The sequence below is a fragment of the Rhincodon typus genome, chromosome 1 (genome assembly GCF_021869965.1).
Source record: "Rhincodon typus isolate 14 chromosome 1, sRhiTyp1.1, whole genome shotgun sequence".
Taxonomy (NCBI): Eukaryota; Metazoa; Chordata; class Chondrichthyes; order Orectolobiformes; family Rhincodontidae; genus Rhincodon; species Rhincodon typus.
Genome location: NC_063332.1, coordinates 128,468,007 through 128,493,367, shown reverse-complemented (window position 1 = coordinate 128,493,367; position 25,361 = coordinate 128,468,007). Strand labels below are relative to the sequence as shown.

The 25,361-nt window shown below is 40.3% G+C and overlaps 1 long non-coding RNA gene across 1 annotated transcript in view; it reads left to right on the top strand.

The window, feature by feature from the left end:
• The window catches only part of LOC125484172, a 29,180-nt gene that overhangs the window by 784 nt on the left and 3,035 nt on the right, over positions 1-25,361 (top strand). The window lies entirely within an intron of this gene.

Below are 25,361 nucleotides of genomic sequence, written 5' to 3'. Positions count from 1 at the left end.
ACCCGGGAGAAGACGGAAGGAAGAGGTGTGATTGGGAGTGTGTGATGTGCTCTGTGGCATTGCTCAACTATTGCTCCTGCACTTGTTCGCTGGAACCGGTTGTTTCAATGGAAATGCGCCTAGTTCCATCGGCTCTACTCTTGTGAGGCGAATTTGTGGTTTATTTTTCTCTCGTACAGTTGAATCTCAGAGGTTCTCATTTTAAACCTGTTCATCTCGAGAGTCTGGGATAGAAGAAGAGTTGTGTTTTTGGAGTGGGCTAGCTTTGGCTGTTTGAGAGATTAGGTGTTGTCGTGGCCCCGGCTTTCTCTGGCAGAGCCCCGCCACCCGCTTTCTGAAGCATTCAGAGCCACTCAGCCAAACATGAGGGCTGCAGGATCCAGAAATAGCGTTAATGAAGTGGCAGAACCGGATTTGGTGCAAGTTTTTTTTTAAAAAACGCTATTAATTTCAAAAGGACGACCTAAGCATCATTAAGGTGAAAAGGAAGTGTGTAGCAGTTGGATGTAGGGAAGGACCACGCCATACTGCTGGTCTTTTCTATTGATTGTAGGACATTATGTTTGAGTCCTGCGGGTATTGATCAACATGTGGCTGACGGAAATACTGCCTCGCTTTTTAAAAATCAAAATTGGTCACATCTCTTTGATACTGGCCACCAGGAATAAAGCCAATCACACGTAGGCCATTCCGACTATGCTAAAAAGGGGAAGCCGGTACAATGCATGTTTGTGCCACTTCTTTTTTTAATCAACCGGACAAAAGGCTGCTGTTTAGGACTGAGATCACCCCGGGAATTACGCTGTCAAACAGGCGGAGCAGTTGCAGGGAACCAGTAGCGTCTCTACATTGGAGGGATGGGTCTGGGGGAGAGAATCGTAGCATAGAAACGGCTACTTGGGACTCCGACATCGCTTGCTTTGTGTTTGAAGATCAGATTTCGCGTTCAAAATGTATTGATTACTCAAGTAAGTAATAGGCAAGAGCCCAATTTCCTTCCCCACGGAAACCCCACAAACTGCAAGTTGCAATGAGTTAGAGAGTGCTGCCACCCTACAACCATTGTGCGTGCTGCATGCGGGTTGAGCTTGATCATTTTTTAGTGTAAACTAGAGAATTGGTTACATCAAATGTGTCTTTAATGCGTTTAGCATGTAAACAAGCTATGTTTACTTCTCATGTTTTGTTTTAATTCGTTAATATATTTACCGATTGCACAAGAAGAGTATAAAGAAATGCATTTTAATGTTACGGCAGTGGGGTGGAGTGCAGGTTTGTGTTGTAATTTATTAAGAGACATAGGATTGGTACTGCGGTTTTGAAAATACCTAAATTTAGTAGAACCTGCCCTAGATAGATCAAGGTCCCATTGGTGCAATCTTTTCACTAAAATGGAATTCAAAGCTGCAGAGCACAAGTTCTGCTCAGTTGACTTTTATTTGTTTCAAATATTTCACAAACTTGCATTGTGCAATAATTTAAATGTCTACATTTTTACTTTTAAATAGGATAACCATTTGAAAATATCTTTTTTTTGTTTTGGATAGATTTCCATGTCCATGCCATTCCTGCAGGTCTTAACAAAGATTTCAAATGATATATAATTTGGATTTTAAAATAATCTCCCAATTGGATTTTAACCTATGAATTTATTTGGCTGTTTTAGGAGTTTGGTACTCCATGAATAAGGAGAATGCAACAAAAACTCTTGATTTTAGGAAGGAAGACTTTGAGAGAATAAGGATTCAACCTCTCTTGGCTGTTATCCTCATACCTTTTTAGGTTGGCTTTCATTTGTTTAAATTACATCTTGCTACACTTTCAAATGGTTCGGTATAACTGTTATTAAATTAATAGACCAAGATTGGAATAGTTTATTGGGGGCCAAAATGTCATGGGGAACTGGTGAAAATAATTTTAGATACAAATTGCATGCATTGCAGAGGCAGTTTAAAATATATAGGAAATAACAGAAAAAAAGTGAAAATGTGTAGACAACGAAGGAGGTAAAAATGAATTTTCGTTTCCATAGCATATTTAATGTCCACAAATGACCATAAAGCACATCCCAGTATGCAAATGATGAGCATTCTACGGTCTAGCTGCAGGGAAATATTCTTCATTTTCTGCAGCATCAGAGGAACAGAAAAGCCAACATTTCAGGTCAGGCCCTTCATCAGAACTGGGGAGGGGGAAGGGACCTGGGGAAAAAAACAGAGGGTGGAGGGGGTGGGGCTGTAGGAAGGTAGGTGGGGATGATGATAGGTGGATGCAGGTAGGGAGTAGTGGGGATTGGTAGAGTGGATGGGTGTGGAGAAAGATGGACAGGTTCTGTCAGGTCAAGGAGGTGGGGATAAGAGGGAGGGTTGGAAATGGGATGAGGCCGGTGGTGGGGAGATTTTAAAACTGGTGAATTCTGTGTTCAGGCCATTGGGCTGTAGGCTCCCGAGGCGGAATATGAGATGTTGCTCCTCCAGTTTGCAGGTGGTGTCATTGTGATAACGGAGAAGGCTCAGGATGGACATGTCATCAAAGGAGTCAGAGTGGGAGTTAAAATAGTTAGCGACCGGAAGATGTTGTTGATTATTGCTTACAGAGTCCAGTTGGTCCACGAATCCATCCCTGGGTCTGGCTTGGTCTCACTGATGTAGAGGAGGCCACTCCGGGAGCAATGAATACAGTAGACCAGGTTGAAGGATGTACAGGTGAGCCCCTGTTGGATTTGGAAAGTTTGTTTTGGGCTTTGGATGGAGGTGAGAGGGGAGATGTAGCACCTCCTGCAGTTGCAGAGAAAGGTGCCGGGTGTGATGGGGTTAGTGGGGAGTGTGGAGCAAATGAGGGAGTTGCGGAGTGAGCGGTCCCTACGAAAGGCAGATAGGGTGGGGAGGGAAATATCTCATTGGTGGTGGCCTTGGATTGTAGGTGACAGAAGTCTCTCCAGACTTTGATTAGGAAGTACTGGAGGTGACCATTCAGATAGCAAATTACTGGGGTGATTGTCTCTGTAAAAGGACAAGTAGGCTATGTTTTAAATTACCTGTTATCCTGAAGTAGCGCTGGATTGTTGGGGCTAAGATTATACATGCTCCATTCTCATAGCACTGGATGAGGGAGGTGGTATGTTGGTATGTTGGTAGGGTGCCTGAGTGGCTACATTGATCATAGATTAGTTGGGTTGTATCAGCAGGGGCAGTCAGTTTGAGGGTTAGTCAGATTGAGTCGGCGGGGGTAGTCTGGTGGGTGGGGGAATAGTCACATGTTGTGGAGAAGGTTGGTTGGAACTTTGAGTTAGCATGATCAGGAGGAGTAGTCTGGGTCACAGGTGGTTGTAAGGGGAATGGTCAGCAGATCGAGGGGGAGTATCAGTGGTCACTGTAAGTTGTCAGGTCTGGTAAGATGTGTAGTTGCCCAGGTGTAGACTAGTATTTTTCTAATGTTTTCAGGGTAACTATTCAGATAAGTAAATCGGAACTGACTGAGGGCTGACTGTAATTCAGAGTCAGGGACTTTTGCGGAGGGTATTGGGGTGTAAGAGAATTTCTGCTCAGAAATTCAAACTTCCTAGCACTTGCCACAGAGATCAGCACATTGGGCATCTGTGAGGGCCCAACGTGCATCCTGTGTCATTGTATTCAATGATGTGGAGACTGGACGATTTGTGTCATACATACTTAGATTTTTTTGGGGAGTTATCAGACATCTCAATAAACAGAACTCCATGGACATTGTTTAGTCTTGACTTTAGCAAGATTCTAATACAACAGAATAGAGTGCTTTGTTCGTAAGGTAGAAAAGCACAGATTTGCAGTCATGGTGGTATCATGTAGGGGACTTGCAGGAGGTGATGGAGGTGCAAGTAGGTGGTTGAATGAACAAAAATTGCTGATACGTTTGCTGAATTAATTGGTCTCTGAATGGTTGGAAATAGGAAGAGAGAGAAAACTGTCAAAACGTTCCATTGGAGCAAGGTCTGTTATGGAAACCAAAAGGAAAGTGCGGAGGGAAAAGGAAGCCATTCAGCTCATTTGACCTCTGCAACTCTTTGAAAAAGCTAGCTAATTTGTTTCAATCATCTGCACTTTCCTCACAACCTCGTAAATGTTTCATTTTCATTTATAAATCTAATTACCTTTTGAATCACCTTTACAGGCGGATATTCCAGGTCTTCAGCTTTCTGCAAAAACATTCGTCTAATTTCACTGCTGGTTCTTTTATTATGTTAACCTCTGCCCTTTTGTTACTGATCCTTTTTGGAGCGGAAACACATCCTTTTGACTTGGTCCTTCAAAGTTCTTCATAATTTTGAACTTCTCTTGTAAATCTTCCCTAACCTTCTCTACTATAAGGAGAATAATCTTAGGCAGGTTGGGATTAAGAAATGGTGAATGGCATTGACAAATCGAAACCAGTCAAAAAAAACTTTGGAACTGTTAATGTGTGAGATATAACAGGAAAAATTCAGTGTGTGTTTGTTGGATTGATTGTTGAAACCATCTGCACTGTGTGTGAAAGTCATAAATAAGGCAAATAGTCTTGGGATGTATACAGCATGAATGAGAACAAAAAAGCCTGGGAACTGTTACATTTTCCCCTTCCAGTATGCTGTGCACAGCTTTGTTCACAATATTAAGGAAGGACATATCAGAACATCAAAAGATGCTTAGGAAAGGCCACCCACACAGCATTTGACAGCTTAGTTGCTAGAAAGAGTTATGGCAGCTCCTTGCTTACATTAGAGAAGAGAAAGAGGAGATTGTATTGAGATATCCAAGATCCTTAACGGTTTCAACAAGTTGATCACTGGGGAACTGTTTACTCTGACCTGGAGAATGACAATGACAATAACAGGCATGAGATGAAGCTCTGATAAGGGAAGTTGATTGGACAAATTAAACAGTCCTACACAGAGGATGGTTAATGGCCGGAATTGACTGTCAATCATCTGGTGGAGTCTGAGTACATCAGTAAATTTCAAGGGAGTTAAACAGTATAAAAATCAGCCAAGGAGTATTGGTAATAAATTATGCATTCAGAGACTGAACATATAGACTGAAATGCTCTTTTTATTTTATAGTCCTTTTATTAAAAACAGTTTTCTTAAGGAGCTTATAATGTTAGGTCCTAAAATTAATAAAATTATTGTTGTTAAGCCTTGATACTTGAAGGAATGCAATAGGATTATAAGGATGAGTGGTGAATGGATTATTCCATGTAAATTTGTATATTAGTATTATCTCTTTTTTTCTGTGATTTTTAGGAATAGAAATCATGTGTTTATAGAGTTATTCAAGTACATAATATTCAATTTTAGATGGCTACAGGTTTTAGATATGGTAGTAAATTTTGGCGCACCAGGGAGTGCACTATATGGAAATGGAGCAAGTTGTGGGATAGGTTGCAGAGGCACTGAATTGTTAGTTGGTGTCCTGCCAAGATTTATAATACAGTATATTACCAGTTAAGGAAGGGCTGCTTGTAAGTCATTGGCCACCTGGTTCACTATAACATACAATTAAACATTCTTGTCCACCGCATTTCCTGCTGCTGTATTTTTTCCTAACATGTAACATAATGAGCTGAAAGCTAAGTTCACTCATAAATTGTCACTGCACTGTGGGTGGAACATTAAAGACATGCTGAAGAATGACTGGAGAAACAGTTGTCTCTTGAGAAAGAAAGTGAGGTGAAACAAGAAGTACCATTAAAATTGCCATTTGTTGAAAGGGTAACCTTAATTATCACCTGCATAAACTCACCCACACCAAAATTTAAAATATAGACACTGGATTTCTGAACTTTTTGAGATGGAACTAAACCTTTAATTCAGTAAAAGCATCATGTGGAATTTATTTTCACATGCTTTTGAGTTTAAGAGGAACAAATTTAGGTTTGGCAGATAAAATGAAATTTAAAAATGTACAAAGTACTGGTATCTGTTAACATTTGTAACAGTCTCATTTAGTACCTGAAACTATTCACATAGAGTAATATTTAGAATGGTCCCCCAGGTACACCAGCGCAAAAGCTAGTTATATACTTCAGGAACAATCTGAGTTTGTCTTTTTATGAATCGATGAGTTAAGTTTTTGTGAAATAGCCTTGCATATACATTAAACTTATAATCTTGCTCCAATGCTTTGACAATTTGTTCAACATTTTCTCTAGGTTCTTATCTGTTCTCCACTTTAGTGAAGATTGTGATAATCTAGCCTAGCAACAGAATTGTTTTTATTCCTAGTTATAGGCACGTATACTGACACTTCTGTCAAATATTTTTAATACGATTCCTCCATTGGACACACAGAAGAAGTGTTGACCAGCTTGAAATGAGATTGTCTGTCTGTTTGGCAACCTATCCAATGTGAATAAAACACACTCATTTGCTTTTTAATTAATTCATCATAACGATTTTACTGGAAGGAATGATAAAGGGCATTGGTACATTTTGTTTTTTCTCTCCTGCTAATTGTTTCTCCAGGTCTGAAAGTGTTAATCCCTGCTTTGTTCCTGTTCCTTGAACAATTTCCAGTGCTTCATTCAACTAGTTGTTTTTCATGCGAGAATCTTTGGTGAGTTTTGACAGTCTCCTTCACTGTAGGGATGCAAATTTTGAACAACCGTTAGTAAATAAATAGAAACAATTAGTGTAAAACAGGCTTGTTTTGTTTTCAAGGAGCACTGAAACCAGCTGTATAGTCCCTACCACCACCTATGTTGAAACTTGTTATTTTAGCTGGAGTTGAATCTTTGACTTTCCTAGCATTTATGGCTTTGATATAACTAACTGGTCAGGTTCTTAAATTGGAAGAGCTTGTCAAACACTAAGAGCCTCTAAGTGATCTACCAGTTAGATGTATCTTACATATACATTTCAATTAAATCACCTGTTATTCTTCTAAATTGCAGAGATTGCAGGCCAGGTCTAGTCAATCTCTCCTAATAGGATAACTCCTCCTAGGTATTTGTTCTGTGAAGCTTTGTATCTCTACTTCAATACATATATATCCTTCCTTAGTTTAAGAGACCAAAATTGTACATATACCCTAGGAATGGTCTCATTTGGGAGGCGTAGAGAAATTGGAGGGTCTGGAAAATGTTAGTGTGCAGTTGCAAGAGCATTGCTGTGAGTCAGTGCATTGTAAGCATTACTCAACAATTGGGGAAAAATGGGAGATTTAAACTCAGCTGCTCAACTAGTGGCACAGAATTCCATTGATCGTGCTGAGAGATTTGTATTTGTAAAGTGAGTAGTTGGTGCCCTGAGAGGGTCATAAGGCTTCACTTGGGTATCAGATGTAGCAAGAGAGGCTGTTGGTGTGGGAGCAGATGAGTCCCGCACTGGAAAGTTTAGCGAGGATGGATTCAGTGGGTGCATCTCCTAGTCTGGAGGAGGCTAGAGATGCTTAGCAAGAAGGGGGAGAAGGTGCTATCTGAAGTACTTGGTGTATATTACGTTTGCAAATGGTAAGAATGCCAGGGCCATTAGACACTGTGCCTATCCAAGCAGTTGATAGCAGACAATTGTGCTCCAGTCCAAAATGATATGCAACCACTTGGACCCTATAGCTGTCCCCTACATGCAGCTGCCAAGTTCATCATGATACAATATCATTTCCAGGGATCAGCTGTGAGCAATCCTGCAGTGATACCAATCTTGGTCATCATGGCAACAAAAGTGTAACGAATTCCATCTTCTAGAGTGCAGGTTTTCATAGGAAACAGGCCCTTCAGCCCAACAAGTCCACACCGATCCTCAGACCATCCCGTCCAGACCCATCCCCCTACTCTACACAATCCCTGAACACTATAGGCAATTTAGCATGGCCAGTCCACATACCCCACACATCTTTTGGACTGTGGGAGGAAACCCACGCAAACATGGGGAAAGTGTGCAAATTCCACATAGACAGCTGCCCTAGGGTGGAATTGAACCCAGGTCCCTAGCACTGTGAGGCACCAGTGCTAACCACTGAGCCAAGGTTCTATACCTATTTTGAGATAGATGGGACAGCAGAGACACAGAGGACATTTCAGCAGAAGTGACCTCCCTGCCTTTCATTTGTAGGTTGACCTACCAAAAACCCCTGATGTAGACAGTCTCTGTCTTTTCATTGCCTATGACTTGATCTGATATTATCCTTGTCACTTCCAGGGCTGTCTTCTGCCTGGGGTCTGCACGGGGAGCTGTGCCACATCATCAACAGACCAATATGTTTCTCTTCGATTATGTGATCTAGGATGAAGAATGTTTTGCAGAGGACTGCACTGTCTCTCATGTAGGCCATTCCCTGCTTAGTTTTCATGAGATGTTCGACTCATCAGTAATGCTCCTGCTCAGTTGCGCCCCCTGTCTGAGAGTTACTTATCTCCTGTTGATGCAAGTGCCCACCTGATTTGACAATGTTAAGGAGACCTTTGGGTGCTCAGATCATATGCTTGCTGGTCCTCAAAGTTAAAGGGCTGCCATCCTAATGTCGTTTGCCACTCACCTTTCCAGACCACAGCAAATCATTGACAATACAGTGTGGAGCTGGAGGAACACAGCAGACCAGGCAGCATCAGAGGACCAGCAAAGTATTTGTGAAGCGTTCCATATTTTTAACTTTCCTGCTGTGTTCCTCCAGCTCCACACTGTGTTGTCTCTGACTCCAGCATCTGCAGTTCTTGCTATCTCTGAGCAAATCATTGAAGTGTTTTCTGTACAGCACCCACATCCTCTGAATGACTTCCTGGTGGCTGACCTCCTCTGTCCATATCTGTTGGTCTGGCTCAACAGACTTCTTTTTTGGGACAGAGGGAAGTGACTTCTTCTTGGAGACAGTATCTGTCAAATTGTAAAAAGAGACAGTGTAAGAGTGTGAGACACTTGGGGACATCTGCCTGTACATTGTCAGCCTTCTTAGCCCTGATGATCCATTCTCCCAGACACCAGCAGTTTCAGTCATAGCTGCCATTTGCCTTTTAATGTGGCGTTTCATCAGGATGTACCTACCTTCGGGCCATTCTTGGAACTGATAATTGGGTGCCAAACTTGCCTTCGGACTAATTAGGTTGTTTCTACTTAAACAATTAGCCACAATACACCCAGATTTCGAGCGAGAACAATATGTCTCCAATGTTAGTGGTCACTATGAGTCACTATGCTCATATTTTACATATGATGTCTAGATAGGTGGCTGGGCAGTATCTTAAATGTTTCCAAGCCATGAAAATTGCCCAAGGAAGAAAAGCCGCTGCACTTCAATGGCACAGTGTCCGAAGGGATTTCATAAATGAAAGCCTACTCTGAAAACTTAAGAGTTAGAAGAAAGTCTCTTCAAAATCATTGTCCAATTCATGTTCAAATTAATATCAAAAACCCATGGTCTACAGTTCTGTTGTGCAAAGATAAAGTTCACCTTTCTAATCACCATTTTTATTTTGAAAAAGTGAGTGCAGAATTTTGTTTTCTCTCTCGGTGTGCTACAAATGCATATTGTGCTTATTACATTGCAGAATCTGCATCTCAGTCTCTTCAAAAAAATTGCTTTTGGATTTAATATTTCAGTCAGATGTGGGCTGGTAAAAACATTAATAAAGCTATTCGAGATACAGATAGTTATTAAGTAATATAGAACTTGAGTATTGCTGGAAGATAAAATTTAAGCTTTTTCCATAGCAGTTTAAGGAAAAAAAAACTACATTTTTTACTGAATGAGAAGAGGTGTTGATTAGTTGACAATTGGACTGTGACTGATAGAGATGTTGCCATGAAGCATTTACCCTTAAATGTTGATTAACAGTTAACTGTCAGATTTTGTTTAAATTTTAAATCAGGCAGGTTGACTGTCTTTGGTCAGGGCATTGCAGTGAGAAATGAACGATTGAATGGCTGGCATTAATTTTGTTGTGTTGCAACAGGCACAGTGCATTGCTAAAAAGAGAACTGTGTATTAATACATGTAGCTTCCAGTACATACATGTGTGCTATGCTGCAAGTCTGATTGACAATCCTAAATTGGTTGACAGTATAATTCTTTGCATAATTTTTCAGGATTACCCAGCAAATTTTTGAATTGCTGAATCACATTTACTGAGTTTTTCAAGCAGAGACTGGTTGGATACAGTCAGTAGATTGCCTATTGCAAACAGCCGAAGGGAATGTCATTTGAAATTATCTGTCAATCTTTGTACAGCATATCTACCTGACATCGCACCAGTACTGAAAATCATTCACCACATTATTCATTTGTATGATAGCTTTCTTGGCTTGACAGCACCATCCATTTGGTGGCAAGTGCTAATCTTGTTGCTACTGCATAGTAGCAATGTGAAACACCTAGCCTCATAGAAATACTAAGAATTGGTATTCTTGCTTCCTCGAATAAGAGAGCAGCCTACGGTCCTCTACGACTATGGTGACTTTTGCTTCACTGAAGGGACAGGAAAGATACATGAGAACAGAAAAGTTGTTTTAATCCAAAAACTCAAAACAAAACTAACTGAAAACACGTTTTTTAAGAGCATTCCAGGACTTGCCGTAACAAGAAAGCTATGAGACACAGATTTTGATTCAGTGTTCATAGAGACACAGAATATGTATTGGAACTGGAAGTTGGAACATTTCAGGAGGGACAGTAATTTCAGAATCAAGTTTAACAGACCTCAGTCTGGAATGCCCAAACCAGGAGCCAGATGTTTTAAAAAAGGCAAAATATGAATCTCAAGCCAACCATTTAGCCCTGAAGTTTGCTCTGCATTTCATAAATCATGACTGATCTATTTGCATATTGAATTTCACATTCCCACCTACCCCAGTAACCTTAATTTGCTCGCCTAACAAGAATATATCTACATTAGCCTTAAAAATATTTAATGATCTTGCCTTCATTGCTTTTTGAGGCAGAGAATTCCAAAGTCTCTCAGTCCTCATTGGTCTCTCTAATGCTGCTTCTAATTGAAGCATAACATTCTTACTTTTATATTCAATTCCTTTTGTAATAAAAGGTTGCATCTCATTAACCTTCTTGATTACATGCTGTACCTGACCAATGTTTTGTGACTCTCCTAAGTTCCTCTGCACATTGAAATTCTATTGTCATTCTCCATTCAGGTGATAGTTTGATTTTTAATTCTTGCCAAAGTGAACAACTTCATGTTACTCCATCTGCCAAATTTTGCCAACTAAATCTGTCTATGTCTGCCTGAAACCTCCTTATATCTTCTTCTTAGCCTACTTTTCTACCTATCTTGGTGCTGTTATAAGTTTAGCTATTATGCTTTTGTAGCAAACTCTTAACACAAGCTATTTTCTGCAATAACCTTTGACGTGACACCTTACTAAATGCCTCCTGGAAATTAAAGTATAGTATGTTTGTAGGGTCCCCCTACGTATGTAGCGTATGTTGCTTCTTCAAAGAACTCCAATAAATTGACTAAACATGATTTATCTTTGACAAAATCATGCTGTCTCTTTCCAGTTAATTTAAATGTTTCTAAATGCATAGTTGTAATCTCTTTAATGTTCACTGCTAAATATTTCCCCATGACATGTGAAGCAAACTGGCCTCTAATTTCCTGTTTGCTGGTTTCTTCCCCTCTTGACTAGAAGGGTGATATATGCTCCTTTACAGCTTGATTAATGCTTTCCTGTAGAAAGGAAATTTTGGAAAATCAACTTCAATGTACTTACTACTCCATTAGCAACCTGTTTTTTTTCAGTCATTAGAATGAAATCCGCCGAACCCAGAAAGTTGTCAGCTGCAACTCCATCAATTTGTTTAGAATCATTTCCCTTGTGATTGTAATTTCACTAAGTTCCTCTCTCCCTTTCATCTCCTGATTTATAGCTATTACTGGAATGGTTTTGTATTCTAGTAAAAATATTTGCTAATTTCTTTCATCATTTCCTTATTATCTATTATTAACTCCCCATTCTCAATCTCTAGAGGATCAACACTCATTTTACTTGTTTTGTCTTTGAATACTAGTAGAAATTCTTGCTGTCCTTTTTTTCATTTCCAACTAGTTTTCTCTCACCCTTTTAATGTCTTCCTCCTGATTATCCTTTTTGTCATTTTCTGTCTTTCTTTATACTCTGACCAATCATCTGCTACTCAACTTTAAGTAGTGATGTGTTATTTCTTTAAGTTGATGCTTTCCCTAATTTTGTTAGTCAACCATAGATAATGGGGCCTCCCTTTAGAATTTCTCTTAATAGTAGGAATATATTTATTGAGTATTCTGAAATATCCCCTTAAATGTGTCTCTGTTGATCCTTCCCCTACTCTAGTATGCCAGTTCCCTTCAGCTAAATTATGCTTATATTGTTGTCCTTATATAAATTTTAAAGTACTAATGTTAGACTCTTTTCTTCCTCACAAACTGGATATAAAATTTAATATTATGGTTGCTGCTCCCTAGCAATGCCTTTACTCTGGTCATTAGTTAATCTTGCCACATTAAACAATAGTAGGTCTAACGTGACCTGTTCTGTTATCAGTTCCAGATTGTGCTGCCCTAAGAAACTGTCTCAAATGTTCTGTAAGCTGCTCATCAAGGTTATTACTGTCAATCTGTTTTTTTCTCATGCAAATGTAAATTAAAGTCACCCATGTTGTATACTGCGGTTCCTTTATCACCAGTGCCCAATATGTGTTCTTATATACTTTCTCATACATCTTGGTTACTGTTAGGGGACCATTAACCACTCACTAGTGACCTTTTCCCCTACTGTTTGTCCTCTCTGCCCAAACCGATCCACACGCTGATCTCTTGAAACAAGATAATCTCTAACTATTACGTAAGTGCTATCCTTGATCAACAGTGCTACTCCTCCACTTTTATCTACCTTTCTTTTCATTATACCCCTCAATATTCAGGACCAAACCCTTCACATCCTGCAGCCATTTCAGATCATTTGTTTTGTTCAATGTACACTCTGTTTATTTACTTCATTATGAATACAAAGTACAGATACAGAGCCTTTAGTGTTATCTCTTAGTTAACTTTGTAACACCTAATCTCGATTGTGGTGTATTACTAGGTTTTATTTTCTCTGCCCCTTACTGCCATTCTCTGACCCATATTTCCCATATTTTTGTAATGTCTCTTACCTTATCTCTACTGGTTAACACGCCACGCCTTTCCACATTTGATCCATTCCCCCTGCAATTATGTTTAAAATCCTCACTGCTTCCCTAATTATGTGGTTTGCAAGAACACTGGCCCCAGCATGGTTCAGGTGTAAACTGTCACAGCAATACAGCACCAACTTTCCCCAATACCAGTGCTAGTGACCCATGCTGGAACTCACATCACCCGCACCACATCCTTCTCTAATTTTATACATCCTACACCAATTTGCATGTTCTCAGGTAATAATAGAGGTTAAAACCTTTGAGGTTCTGCATTTTAATTTAGTGCCTAACCACTCTGCATGCAGACCCTTTTTCCTAGGTCTGTCAGTGTCATTGGTACCTGGATAGAACACCATCTCCGGCTGCCACTGCAAGTTCCCTACCAGCACTGAACTGAGTCCCAAGTGGCAGCAGGTAGGCAGCACAGCCGTCTGGCCTCTTCCCCTTTGCTGCAGAGAATGGCGTCAGTCTCCTTCAGTATGCTATCACCTACTACGTACCTTGTTTCTGCATCCCCTACTTGAATGGCTTCCTGTACCATGGTGCCATAGTTAGTTTGTGCGTCCACCCTGCAGCTCTCGCTGTGATCCAGACAGGCTGAGAAAACCTCAGAGGTATTGGACGATTGCAGAAGCTGACACTCGTGTCCTCTGGGTCCCTTTACCTGCCTCACTCACAGTCACCTCCACTTGTTTCTGCCGTCTGACCAAATTTGAAGATCCTATCCTTGATGGCGTGACTGTGAAATGAGCAAACAACTGAAGCAACTTGACTGTGGGACATTGTTCACTTTAGTAGAAAGGAAATGAAATAAGTTAAAAGATTTTTTGAACATGCAGGATAAAGAACGTTTCTAAAACAATATGCCTAAACAAAACAGACTACCCTAAATAGAACAACATACAAACTAAAAATGAGATAAAGAAAAAAAACTACTTTGCTAAGAGAAAGTAGAAGGGATTAACTGGTCTAAATGCTAGTTATCACAGAAACATAGTTTAATGCCAGTGCCATACCATAGCATACTTCTGTAATGTGAGTGTAAAGGCCTAATCATATTATCCAGTGACTAGAAGCTATGGCCACTAAATCTGTTGAATTTCAACTTATTTTTATTCATTTGCGGGATGTCGAAGTCATTAACTGGGCCAGAATTTATCATCTGACCATAGTTGCCCTTGAGAAGGTGGTGGTGAAAACTGCTTTTTTAAACTGCAGCAGTCCATGAGCTGTAGGCAGACCAACAATACCATTAGGGAGGGAATTGCAGGATTTTGACACAGCAACAGCAACGGAATGGCAATATATTTCCAAGTCAGGATGGTGAGTGCCTTGGAGGGGAACTTGCAGGGAGCAGTGTTCCCATGTATCTGCTGTCCTTATCCGCCTCAATGGAATTGCTCATGGGTTTGGAAAGTGCCGTCTAAGGATCTTTGTGACTTTCTGCAGTGTGCCTTGTTGATGCTATACAATGTTGCTACAGAGCATCAGTGGTGGAGTGATTCAGTATTTGTGGATGTGGTGGTAGTCAAGCAAACTGCTTTGTCCTAAGTGGTGTCAAGCTGCCTGAGTGTTTTTCGAGCAGCACTCATCCAGGCATGTAGGAAGTATTCCATCACACTCCTACCTTGTAGATGGTGGACAGGTTTTGGAGAGTCAAAGGTTGAGTTACTCACTGCAGTATTCCAAACCTCTGACATGCTTTTGCGGCCACTGTGTTTATGCGGTAGTCCAGTTCAATTTCTGGATGATTGTAACCCCCCAGAATGTAGATAGTGGGCAGTTCAATGATGATGATGGCAGTGAGTGTCAACGTGTAATGGGTAGACCGTCTTTTGTTGGAGACGGTCTTTGCCTGGCATTTGTGTGATGCAAATGCTACTTGCCACCTTTCAGCCCAAGCCTGGATATTGTCCAGGTCTTGCTGCATTTGAACATGGACTGCTTCAGTATCTGAGGAGTTGTGAAAAATGCTGAACATTGTGCAGTCATTGGCAAACATCCCCACTTGTGGTAGAGAGAAGGTCACTGATAAAGCAGCTGAAGATGGTTGAGCACAGGACATTACCCTGAGGAACACCTGTGGAGATGTCCTGAAGCTGATATGATTGCTCTCCAACAGCCATAACTGTCTTCCTATGTGTCAGGTATGAGTCCAACCATTAGAGAGTTTTCCCCTTAATTCCTATTGACTCAGTCTTACTAGGGCTCCTTGATGCCACACTCAGTCAAATGTGGTCTTGATGTCAAGGGCTGTCACTTTTGTCTCCCCTCTGGAATTCAATTCTCTTGTCCATGTTGAACCAAGGCTGTAATGAGGACAGGAGCTGAGTGGCCCGGCCCTGGCGGAACCCAAACTGGGTGTCCTTGAGCAGGTTATTGCTGAGCAGGTGCTGCTTGATAGCACTGTTGATGACACCTTCCATCACTTTACTGATGATCGAGAGTAGACTGATGGGGCGGTAATTGGCTGGGTTGGAATTATCTTGCTTTTTGTGTACATGGGCCATTCTCCACATTGTTAGGTAGATGCCAGTGTTGTAAATGTCTTCGCCAGGGGAGCAGGAAGTTCTGGAGCACAAATCTTCAGTACTATTGCTGGAATATTTTCAAGATCCGTAGCCTTCGCAGTATCTAGTGTCTCCAACTGTATCTTGATATTATGTGAAATGAATCGAACTTCTCTGATGACTGGCATCTGTGATGCTGCAGACCTTTGAATGAGGTGCTAAAGTATTTGTACAAATAGATTCATGTGAAGACATTAGAACAAAAGATGGAGTCTGATAAATTTGAGCAGAATCTTGTTTTAAAAAATCAACTATTTATTTATTTTTATACACTTGCGGGATCTGGGCATTGCTGGCTTGGCCAGCATTTATTGTCTGTCTCTAGTTTCCCTTCAGAAGGTGGTGGTGAGCAAGGGTCATTGGACTTGGAATATTAAGGTAGTGGAGATGGCCTAGTGCTATTATCACTAGATTACTGACCCAGGTAATGTTCTGGAGGCCCAGGCTTGAATTCCACCATGGCAGGTGATAAAATTTTAATTCAATGAAGGGTCTAATGATGACTACAAAACTATTGATGATGTCAGAAAAACCCATCTGGATCACTGATGTCTTTTAGGGAAGAAAATGTGTCATCCTTGCCTGGACTGGCTGACATGTGACTCCATGTCAATGTGGTTGACTCTTAAATACCCTCTAGGCAATCAGGGATGGGCAATAAATGCTGGCCTAGCCAGCGATGCTCACATCCTGTGAGTGAGTTAAAAAAAACTCTACTTTCTCTCCATAGATGCTGCCAGACCTGCTGAGTTTCTCCAGCAATTTCTGTTTTTGTTTCAGATTTCCAGAAATCATAGTTCTTTGTTTTATTCCAGCATTAAAATATTGTGATGAAAGTACTTTGTTATTAATGGGTAGCCTGCCACAATTCTTGCTAGTGCTAGGTTTTACCTTTTTTTTAAATCTTGGGGCCAGTGAGTACAATAGTGAAGTCTCACGAACAGTCTAGAATAGTTAATTTGATCTTCCCAATCTATGCACTAAATTCACTGGTGCTGTGACAGCAAATGTGACCAGGTCTCCATCATTAGCACAGCCAGTTCAACAAAAAATAATAATTAAGAAGACAAGGAGACACTTGGAGGATGGATGGAAAAACAACAGTTGAAATAAGTACCAAAATTAAAAATTTATTTCATTACTGAAACAGCAATGGAGCAGTCAGAAAAGAGTTGAAAACTACAAAATATGGAGGATAAGCAAAGGTATTGACTATTCTAGATGCATTCATAAAAGAAGGAATATGAGTGACTTGGCTGTTTAAAATGATAATTCTGTCAAAACAAACAACTTTGTTATATGATCGCAAAATCCTAGACAAGTTCAAATAATTATTTTGTCTATTCTGAAGTTATCCCAGATTTCTGGAAGAGAAACTAAAGAAGAATGCACAAATTGATGCCCAGGAAAAGTCTAGCTGGTCCATCAAACCTGCCCTACACCTGAGTCACGATGACTGGAACATTATGACTAGGCAGTTTTCCAATCTCTGGTTAATACAGGAAAAGAATACTCTGAAAATTTACTGTCTGACTGCATTTGATCAAAATCGGTCTAGAGATCACATGGGCAAGTGTTTCTGTGAAGATCTTCTAAATAATGTGATCTCAGCCTCCATTAACACCCTTCCAGCTTCCTTATGAAGTTTTCAGAGAATCCTCACCCACCACAGTAGCCAACTTCATATTTCAGAGGTTCAGTAGACATCCTTTCCAGCCCTTCAATCATCATGTAGACCTTGATCAGCTAGTTGTCATGTCTGTACCGCTGTAAAGTATATTTGCCAATTTTCTTAGGCAAAGTGGTTGAGGTTTTAAAGCTGGGAATCCTAATCGTATTAGGAGCAGAAGTAGGCCATTCAGTGTCTCAGGCCTGCTCCACCTTCCAGTAAGTTGACAGTTGGTCTGCTTGTGTTCCAAATTCCACATTTCCATCTACTCGTGATCAACTTTTATTCCCTTGCATAACAAGAGTCTTATCTGCCTATGCCTCAAAATTATTTGATGACTCTGCCTGCACCATCCTCTGAGACAGGGTGTTCTAAAGTCACACAACACTCAGAAATAATTTTCCCTCCTCACATTCCTAAAAAGTTGATCCCTAATTATAAACAATGGCCTCCTAGTTCTGGAGATACCTAAGGATGAAACATACTTTTCATGTCCACCTTGTGGAGACCATTCAAGATCTTACAAACCTCAATCAAATCATTATACCTCTAAACTTAAATGAAAATAAGCCCGGCATTTTCAATCTTTTCTCTGGACCTTTTCCAAAGCAACTAAATCACCCAATTTTTAGGGGGATCAAAGCTGGGCAGGCTACTTCGGGTGCAGTCTGACCAATTGTCCATATTTTCATATCTTACAAATCAATATCTGTTGAAATACGTGAAGCACTGGTGATCACTGTGTGACAGCTGTTGGACACCAATCTAATATCAGAAGACTGAGAGCAAGAGAACTGCTCAAGGCTCGCAAAAGAGACAAAAGATTACAGTATTATTAGTTTATTCTGTGTAAAATATTGGAATTAATTGGGAGTATGCTTGAGGATCATCAGTACAACTTTATTTTAGCAAATCTGAGTTAATATGGATTCTGATTGCCAAATCTAGTCTAAGCAATCTCCTTGATTTATTTAAAGAAGTGACAATCCAAGTGGGCAATGACATAGTGAAACTACACTTTCAAATGTTGTTTAGAAAATTCCACAGATAAGACTAAGATATCAAACTGAAAACCATGTGGATTCATGATAAATGCTGGAGATGAATAGGAAACTTTCTTACCCTTTAACCAAAGAGTATATCTTAAAAGAATTACGTGGGTAGGGGAAGTGCTTCTTGGAGGAGAAGCACAAGACTCGATGCTAGGTCCTCTATTTATTATTTACATAGACATGCCCATTAAGAATTCTCTAAATGGATGAATCAAATGGCCTGAACAGCCTTTCCATCATCATTTTCTTGTGAATTAAATGAAACCATTTTAGTGTGATTTAACAGGTTTATTAATGATTATTTTTTAAAAAAAAATGCTAAATCTATTTTGGGACAGAAAATGCATTCAAAAATATGCTGCAGATGTCACTTAACAAAAACTTATTGCTTCAGTAATGTAATTACTACATGAATAACCACATGGGTGCTCTTTCTATTAACTCAAAAAATGTACATAAACACACTTCTCTTTCTCTGATAGTGAGTTGATTAAATCATGTGGGAACATGTAATTTTCTTGCTTACTGTGAAGAGAATTGCTTTCACTTGAAAGGAACTGATCAGTTTGCATATGACCCCAAAATAGATTTATCAGCAGAATACTAGAGATCTGATTACAAGCAGTTTTGAAATGAAGTTGTGTTTAAGAAGAACGTTACCTTGTCAGGAAATTTTTTCACCTTATGAAAATGTATCATTATGTAATTTGTTAATTGCATTTTCTCCAAATAAAAGTTATTGTAGGAAACCATATTGTCCTACCTATGCCTATATGAACATTCATTGTTTTAGTCCTACTTCAAACTGTTTTTCAGTTCTCATTAATGACCATCTCAGTCTCTTGTCCCACTGTCACCTTTGTATTGAATAACTTTATTATTGTAATTCTTGGTCTTCTCAATTTCACATCGTTCTTCTTCAACTCTTTCCTTGCTTGACTTTATCCATTTCTGATTTAACTTTTAATTTTCTGTTAACTAATATCTATTATGAGACTCGATTCCATTAAATACCTTGACTTCACTTCATTACTCCTGCACCCTGAAAGGACTCCTTTCCATTTGCCCAATTTTTTCATCTCCACCATATCCTTTTCAATGATACAGACATCCACACCAGCATTTATGAGGAGTCTTCTTTATTTTTGTAACCAAAGTTACCTTCTCATTATAGTTGTAATGCTCTTGGACACATCCATCACATTTTACACTGTTCTGCTTTCACCTCTTCCCCTAGTCATTTAAGGTAATTTAAATTCCATTAGTTCCACCCAACACAATGATTTCACACCGTCTTTTGGTAGAAAAAAAATTAGTCTTGCAGGAGATCCTTGTGGAGACAAATGTGGCTCCTGATAGTTGTGATTACAACAAATTATTTAATGCTACTTGTACCTACTACCACTGTGCAATAAACTACATCTTTGTTATGTAAGACTTGTGCCTCTTCTTGATTAATACTATATAGTGGTGTATCCTGTAATATTTGTAAGTAGATAGGTCCTTAGATTCAATAAAGAAAGACTTGAAGACAACAGGTTACAAACAGCATTGAGATGCGACACTGCAAGGGATTCTGGGTAATCCAAGATGGAGGATGGGAAGAAAAGATTGTGGCTGTAACAGCTGTGCTTTTTTTTGAGGTATTTTCAGTGTTGTAGTTGATTTCCTTGAATTGTAGGAGCAGTAATTACTATTTTATAAGCTGTTGCATCGTTTTAGAACTTTGGGGGAGAAAATGATCAAAACAACACTACTTTTTAAAAAAAGGAGGAAGGGAGACAAAGGCAGTGACCACATGGTGGGAAGTGAATCAACAGAGAAAGAAACCTACACTGCTGTCTGACCCAGCAGTGATAAATCACAGCTGCTGCCTCTGCTGTTTGGTTTCAAGTATCTCTGGATGCAGGAGTTTGTCTAAGAAAAATAAACAGCGAAATTCACAGCTAACCTTCGAGAAACCTGTGTGGGGAGATCACAGCAGGGGAGCAGCTAAGTGGCTAGTTTTTTTTTTGTAAATCAACAACAGTGAGTAGAGTGGGTTACTTTTGATGATATGTCTTTATCGAGATCTGTCTCCTGTTTAAACTTTAAAAATATAAAACACAAGTACTAAGTTAGCCTGGAGCAATGTTTTTAGAGCTGTAAGGTTCTGCTATTTTCTGGGTCTGCAGATTGTTAAGGTGCAAAGATGGCCTTTAGTACAGTGATGTGCTCTTCCTTTCGGATGTGGGAGATTAGGGAGAGTTTCCATGTCACTGATGATTATGTCTGTAGGAAGTGTGTTTGGATCACACGGATCGGTTGGGGTGGCAGTTAGAGGTAATGAGGAATTTGCAGGAGCTAGGGCATGTGATAGATGGCAGTTGCAGAAAGGGAGATAAATCAAAGATACAGTCAGGTAGATGGGTGACCTCTAGAAAAGGTAGGAGCGGGAGGCAAGTAGCTTAGGAGTCTGCTGTGACTATCCCCATAGAAAATGTTGGTGGTGATGGACCCTTGGGAGAATGTTGCACTGACAGGCCAGGTTTCTGGTACTGAGACTGGCTCTAATGTAACGAGGGGTACGCCAAGCCCCAAGCAGTCAATTGCGATTGGGGACTGTCTAGTCAGAGGCACAGACAGACATTTCTGCAGCCAACAGTGAGACATCAGAATGGTGTGTTGCCTTCCTGATGCTAGGATCAAAGATATCTCTGACAGGGTGCAGAATATTCTCAAAGATGACAGGGACCAGCAGGAGGTTGATGTACACATTCGAATTAACGACTTAGGAAGAGATATGGACAAGATTCTGAGGAGACAATATAGGAAGTTAGACAGGAATTTAAAAAAGAGGTCCTTGAGGGTAGTAATATCTGAATTACTCCCGGTGCCACAAGCTAGTGAGGGTAGGAATAGGAGGATAGAGCAGATGAATGTGTGGCTGATGAGCTGGTTCAGGGGAGAAGGATTCACATTTTTGGATCATTGGAATCTCTTCTGGGGTAGAAGTGACCTGTGTAAGAAGTACGGATTGCACTTGAATTGGAAGGGGACTAGGGGAGATAGTGAGGAAAGAGAGCAGTCTTAGACTGATACAGTTGGGTAAAGGTGTAAGTCATACAGTCCAGGGAAGGCAGGAACAAAGCAGAGAATGAGGTAGGAGTGATAAATTAAACTAAATTTATTTCAATGCAAGAGGCCTAACAGGTAAGGCAGATGAACACAGGACATGGCTGGGAACATGAGACAGGGATGTCATAACAATTACAGAGACGTGGCTCAGGGATGGACAGGACTGGCAGCTTAATGTTCCAGGGTATTGATGCTATAGGAAGGATAGAAAGGCGAGCAAGAAAGATGGTGAAGTGACATTTTTGACTAAGGATAACATTACTGCTTTACTTAGGGAGGATATTCCTGGGAATACATCCAGGAAAGTTATTTGGGTGGATCTGAGAAATAAGAAAGGGCTGATCACCTTATTGGGATTGTACTTTAGACCCTCCCAGTAGTCAGCAGGAAATTGAGAAACAAATTTGTAAGGGGGTCTTGGTTATCTGTGAGAATGATAGTATAGTTATGGTAGGGGATTTTAATTGTCCAAACATAGACTGGGACTCCTGTAGCGTTAAGGGCTTGGATGGAGAGGAATTTAAGTGTGTACAAAAAAAAAATTCTGATTCAATATGTGGATGTACCTACTAGAGAGGGTGCAAAACTTGACCTACTTTTGGGAAATAAGGCATGGAGTGACTGAGGTGTCAGTGGGGGAGCACTTTGGGGTCAGTGACCATAATTCTATTGGTTTTAAAATAGTGATGGAAAAGAATGGACTGTATCTAAAAGTTAAAGTTCTAAATTGGAGGAATGCAATTTTTGACAGTATTAGGCAAGAATTTTGACAAGTTGATTGGGGCAGATAAAAGGACAGCTGGAAAATGGGAAGCATTCAAGAATGAGGTAATGAGAGTCCAGAGACAGTATATTCCTGTTGGGGTGAAGGGCAAGGCTGGTAGGTGCAAGGAATGCTGGATGACTAGAGAAATTGAGATTTTGGTTAAGAATAAGAAGGAAACATACGTCGGGTATAGACAGCAGGGATCAAGTGAATTTCTAGAAGAGTATAAAGGCAGTAGGAGTATACTTAGGAGGGAATCAGGATGGCAAAAAGGGCCATGAGATAGCTTTGGCAAATAGGGTTAATGAGAATCCAAAGGGATTCTACAAATACATTATGGACAAAAATATAACTAGGGAGAGATTAGGGCCCCTTAAAGATCAGCAAGGCAGCCTATGCATGGCAACGCAGGAAATGGGGGAAGTACTAAACAAGTATTTTGCATCCGTGTTTGCTGTGGAGAAGGATATGGAAGATGAAGAACGTGGGGAAATAAATAGCGACATCTTGTAAAATATCCATATTACAGAGGAGGAGCTGCTAGATGCCTTAAAACGCATAAAGGTGGATAAATCACTGGGCCTTGATCAGGTGTACCCTAGAACTTTGTGGGAAGCTGGGGAATTGATTGCTGGCCCCCTTGCTGAGATATTTTTATCACCGATAGCCACAGGTGAGGTGCCACAAGACTGGAGGTTGGCTAACGTGGTGCCAATATTTAAGAAAGGTGGTAAGGAAAAGCCAGGGAACTCTAGACCAGTGAGCCTGACATCAGTGGTGGGCAGGTTGTTGGAGGAATTCCTGAGGGATAGGATTTACATGTATTTGGAAAGGCAAGGACTAGTCAACATGGCTTTGTGTGTGGGAAATCATGTCACGAACTTGGTTGAGTTTTTTGAAGAAGTAACAAAGAGGATTGATGAGGGCAGATTGGTGGATATGATCAAAATGGACTTCAATAAGGCATTTGACAAGGCATTAGACTGGTTTGCAAGGTTAGATTTAATGGAATACAGGGAGAGCTAGCTATTTGGATGCAGAACTGGCTCAAAGGTAGAAGGCAGAACGTGGTGGTGAAAGGTTTCTTTTCAGACTGGAGGCCTGTGACCAGCGGTGTGCCACAAGGATCGGTGCTGGGTCCACTGCTTTTTGTCATTTATTTAAATGGTTTGGATGTGAACATAGGAAGTATAGTTAGTAAGCTTGCAGATGGTACTAAAATTGGAAGTATAGTGGACGTTTACATCATCTATAAGTACAAGTGAGATGCCTAATGACTGCATGATGGCTAATGTTGTACCTTTCTTTAAGAAAGGTTGAAAGCAGAAAGCAGAACAATAGACCTGTGAGTCTGACTTTGGTTGTGGGTAAATTGTTGGACATGATTATAAAAGGTAGGATTTATGAGAGGCAAAAATTTATCAAGGATAGTCAAAGTGGTTTTGTGTCTCACAAACTTGATTCAGTTTTTCGAGGAAGTTACCAAAAATGTTGATGATGGCAGAGCAGTGGACATTGTTTATTTGGATTTTAGTAAAGCCTTTAACAAGGTTCTGTATGGTAGACTAATTAGTAAAGTTAGGTCCCATGGGATTCAGGGTGAGCTTGCCAGTTGGATGCATAATTCGCTTAATGGCAAGAGACAGAGGGTAATAGTGGATGGTTGCTTTTCAGACTGGAGGCCTGTGACCAATAGTGTTCCACAGGGATCAGTTCTGGGTCCTGTTTTGTTTGTCATTTATATAAATGATTTGGATGAGAATATAGAAGGTATGGTTAGTAAGTTTGCGGATGACCCAAAAATTGGTGGCATTGCAGACAGTGAAGCAGATTTTCTAAGATTACAAAACAATCTTGATGAAATGGGTCAATGGGCTGAAAAATGGCAGATGGAGATCAATCTGGATAAATGCGAGGTATTACATTTTGGTACAACAAACAAGGGTAGGGCTGATACAGTTAATGGTAGGGCCTTGGGTAGTATTGTAGAACAGAGGGACCTAGGGGTGCAGGTACATAATTCTTTAAAGTTTGTATCACATATAGACAGGATAGTTAAAAAGGCATTTGGCACGCTTGCCTTCATTTCTCAGTCCTTTGAGTATAGGAATTGGGACATTATGTTGTGGTTGTACAGGACATTTGTGAGGCCTCTTCTGGAATACTGTGTCCAGTTCTGGTCACCCAGTTATAGAAAGAATATTATCAAGCTAGAGAGAGTTCAGAAGAGACTTAACAGGATGTTGCTGGTTATGGAAGGTTTGAGTTATAAGGAAAGGCTGGATAGGCTGGAACTTTTCTCATTGGCATATAGGAGGTTGAGAGTGACCTGATAGGTATAGATAGAGTTGATGGTAGTTGTCATTTCCCTAAGATGGAGGATTTCAAGATTAGGGGGGACAATTTTAAATCTCTCTCCTCTCACCTTAAAAGAGACATAAGAAGCAAATCTTTTACACAGAGGATGGTTCACGTGTGGAATGAACTTCCTGAGGAAGTGGTGGATGCGGGTACAATCACAACGTTTAAAAGACATTTGGATGAAAAATGAATAGGAAAGGTTTGGAGGGATATGGGCCAGGAGCAAGCAGGTGGGACTAGTTTAGTTTGGGATTATGTTCGGCATGGACTAGTTGGACCAAAGGGTCTGTTTCTGTGCTATATGATTCTATGACAGAGAAGAAGGTTACCTCAGAGTACAATGGGATCTTGATCAGATGGGACAATGGGGCAAGGAGTGGCAAATGGAGTTTAATTTAGATAAATGTGAGGTGCTGCATTTTGGAAAGACAAATCAGGGCAGGACTTATACACTTAATGGTAAGGTCCTGGGGAGTGTTGCTGAACAAAGAGACCTCGGAGTGCAGGTTTACAGTTCCTTGAAAGTGGAGTCGCAGGTACATAGGATAGTTATGAAGATATTTAGTATGCTTGCCTTTGTTGGTCAGTGCATTAAGTATAGGAGTTGGGCAGTCATGTTGCGGCTGTACAGGACATTGGTTCAGTCACTTTTGGAATATTGCGTGCAATTCTGGCCTCCCTCCTATAGGAACGATGTTGTGAAACTAA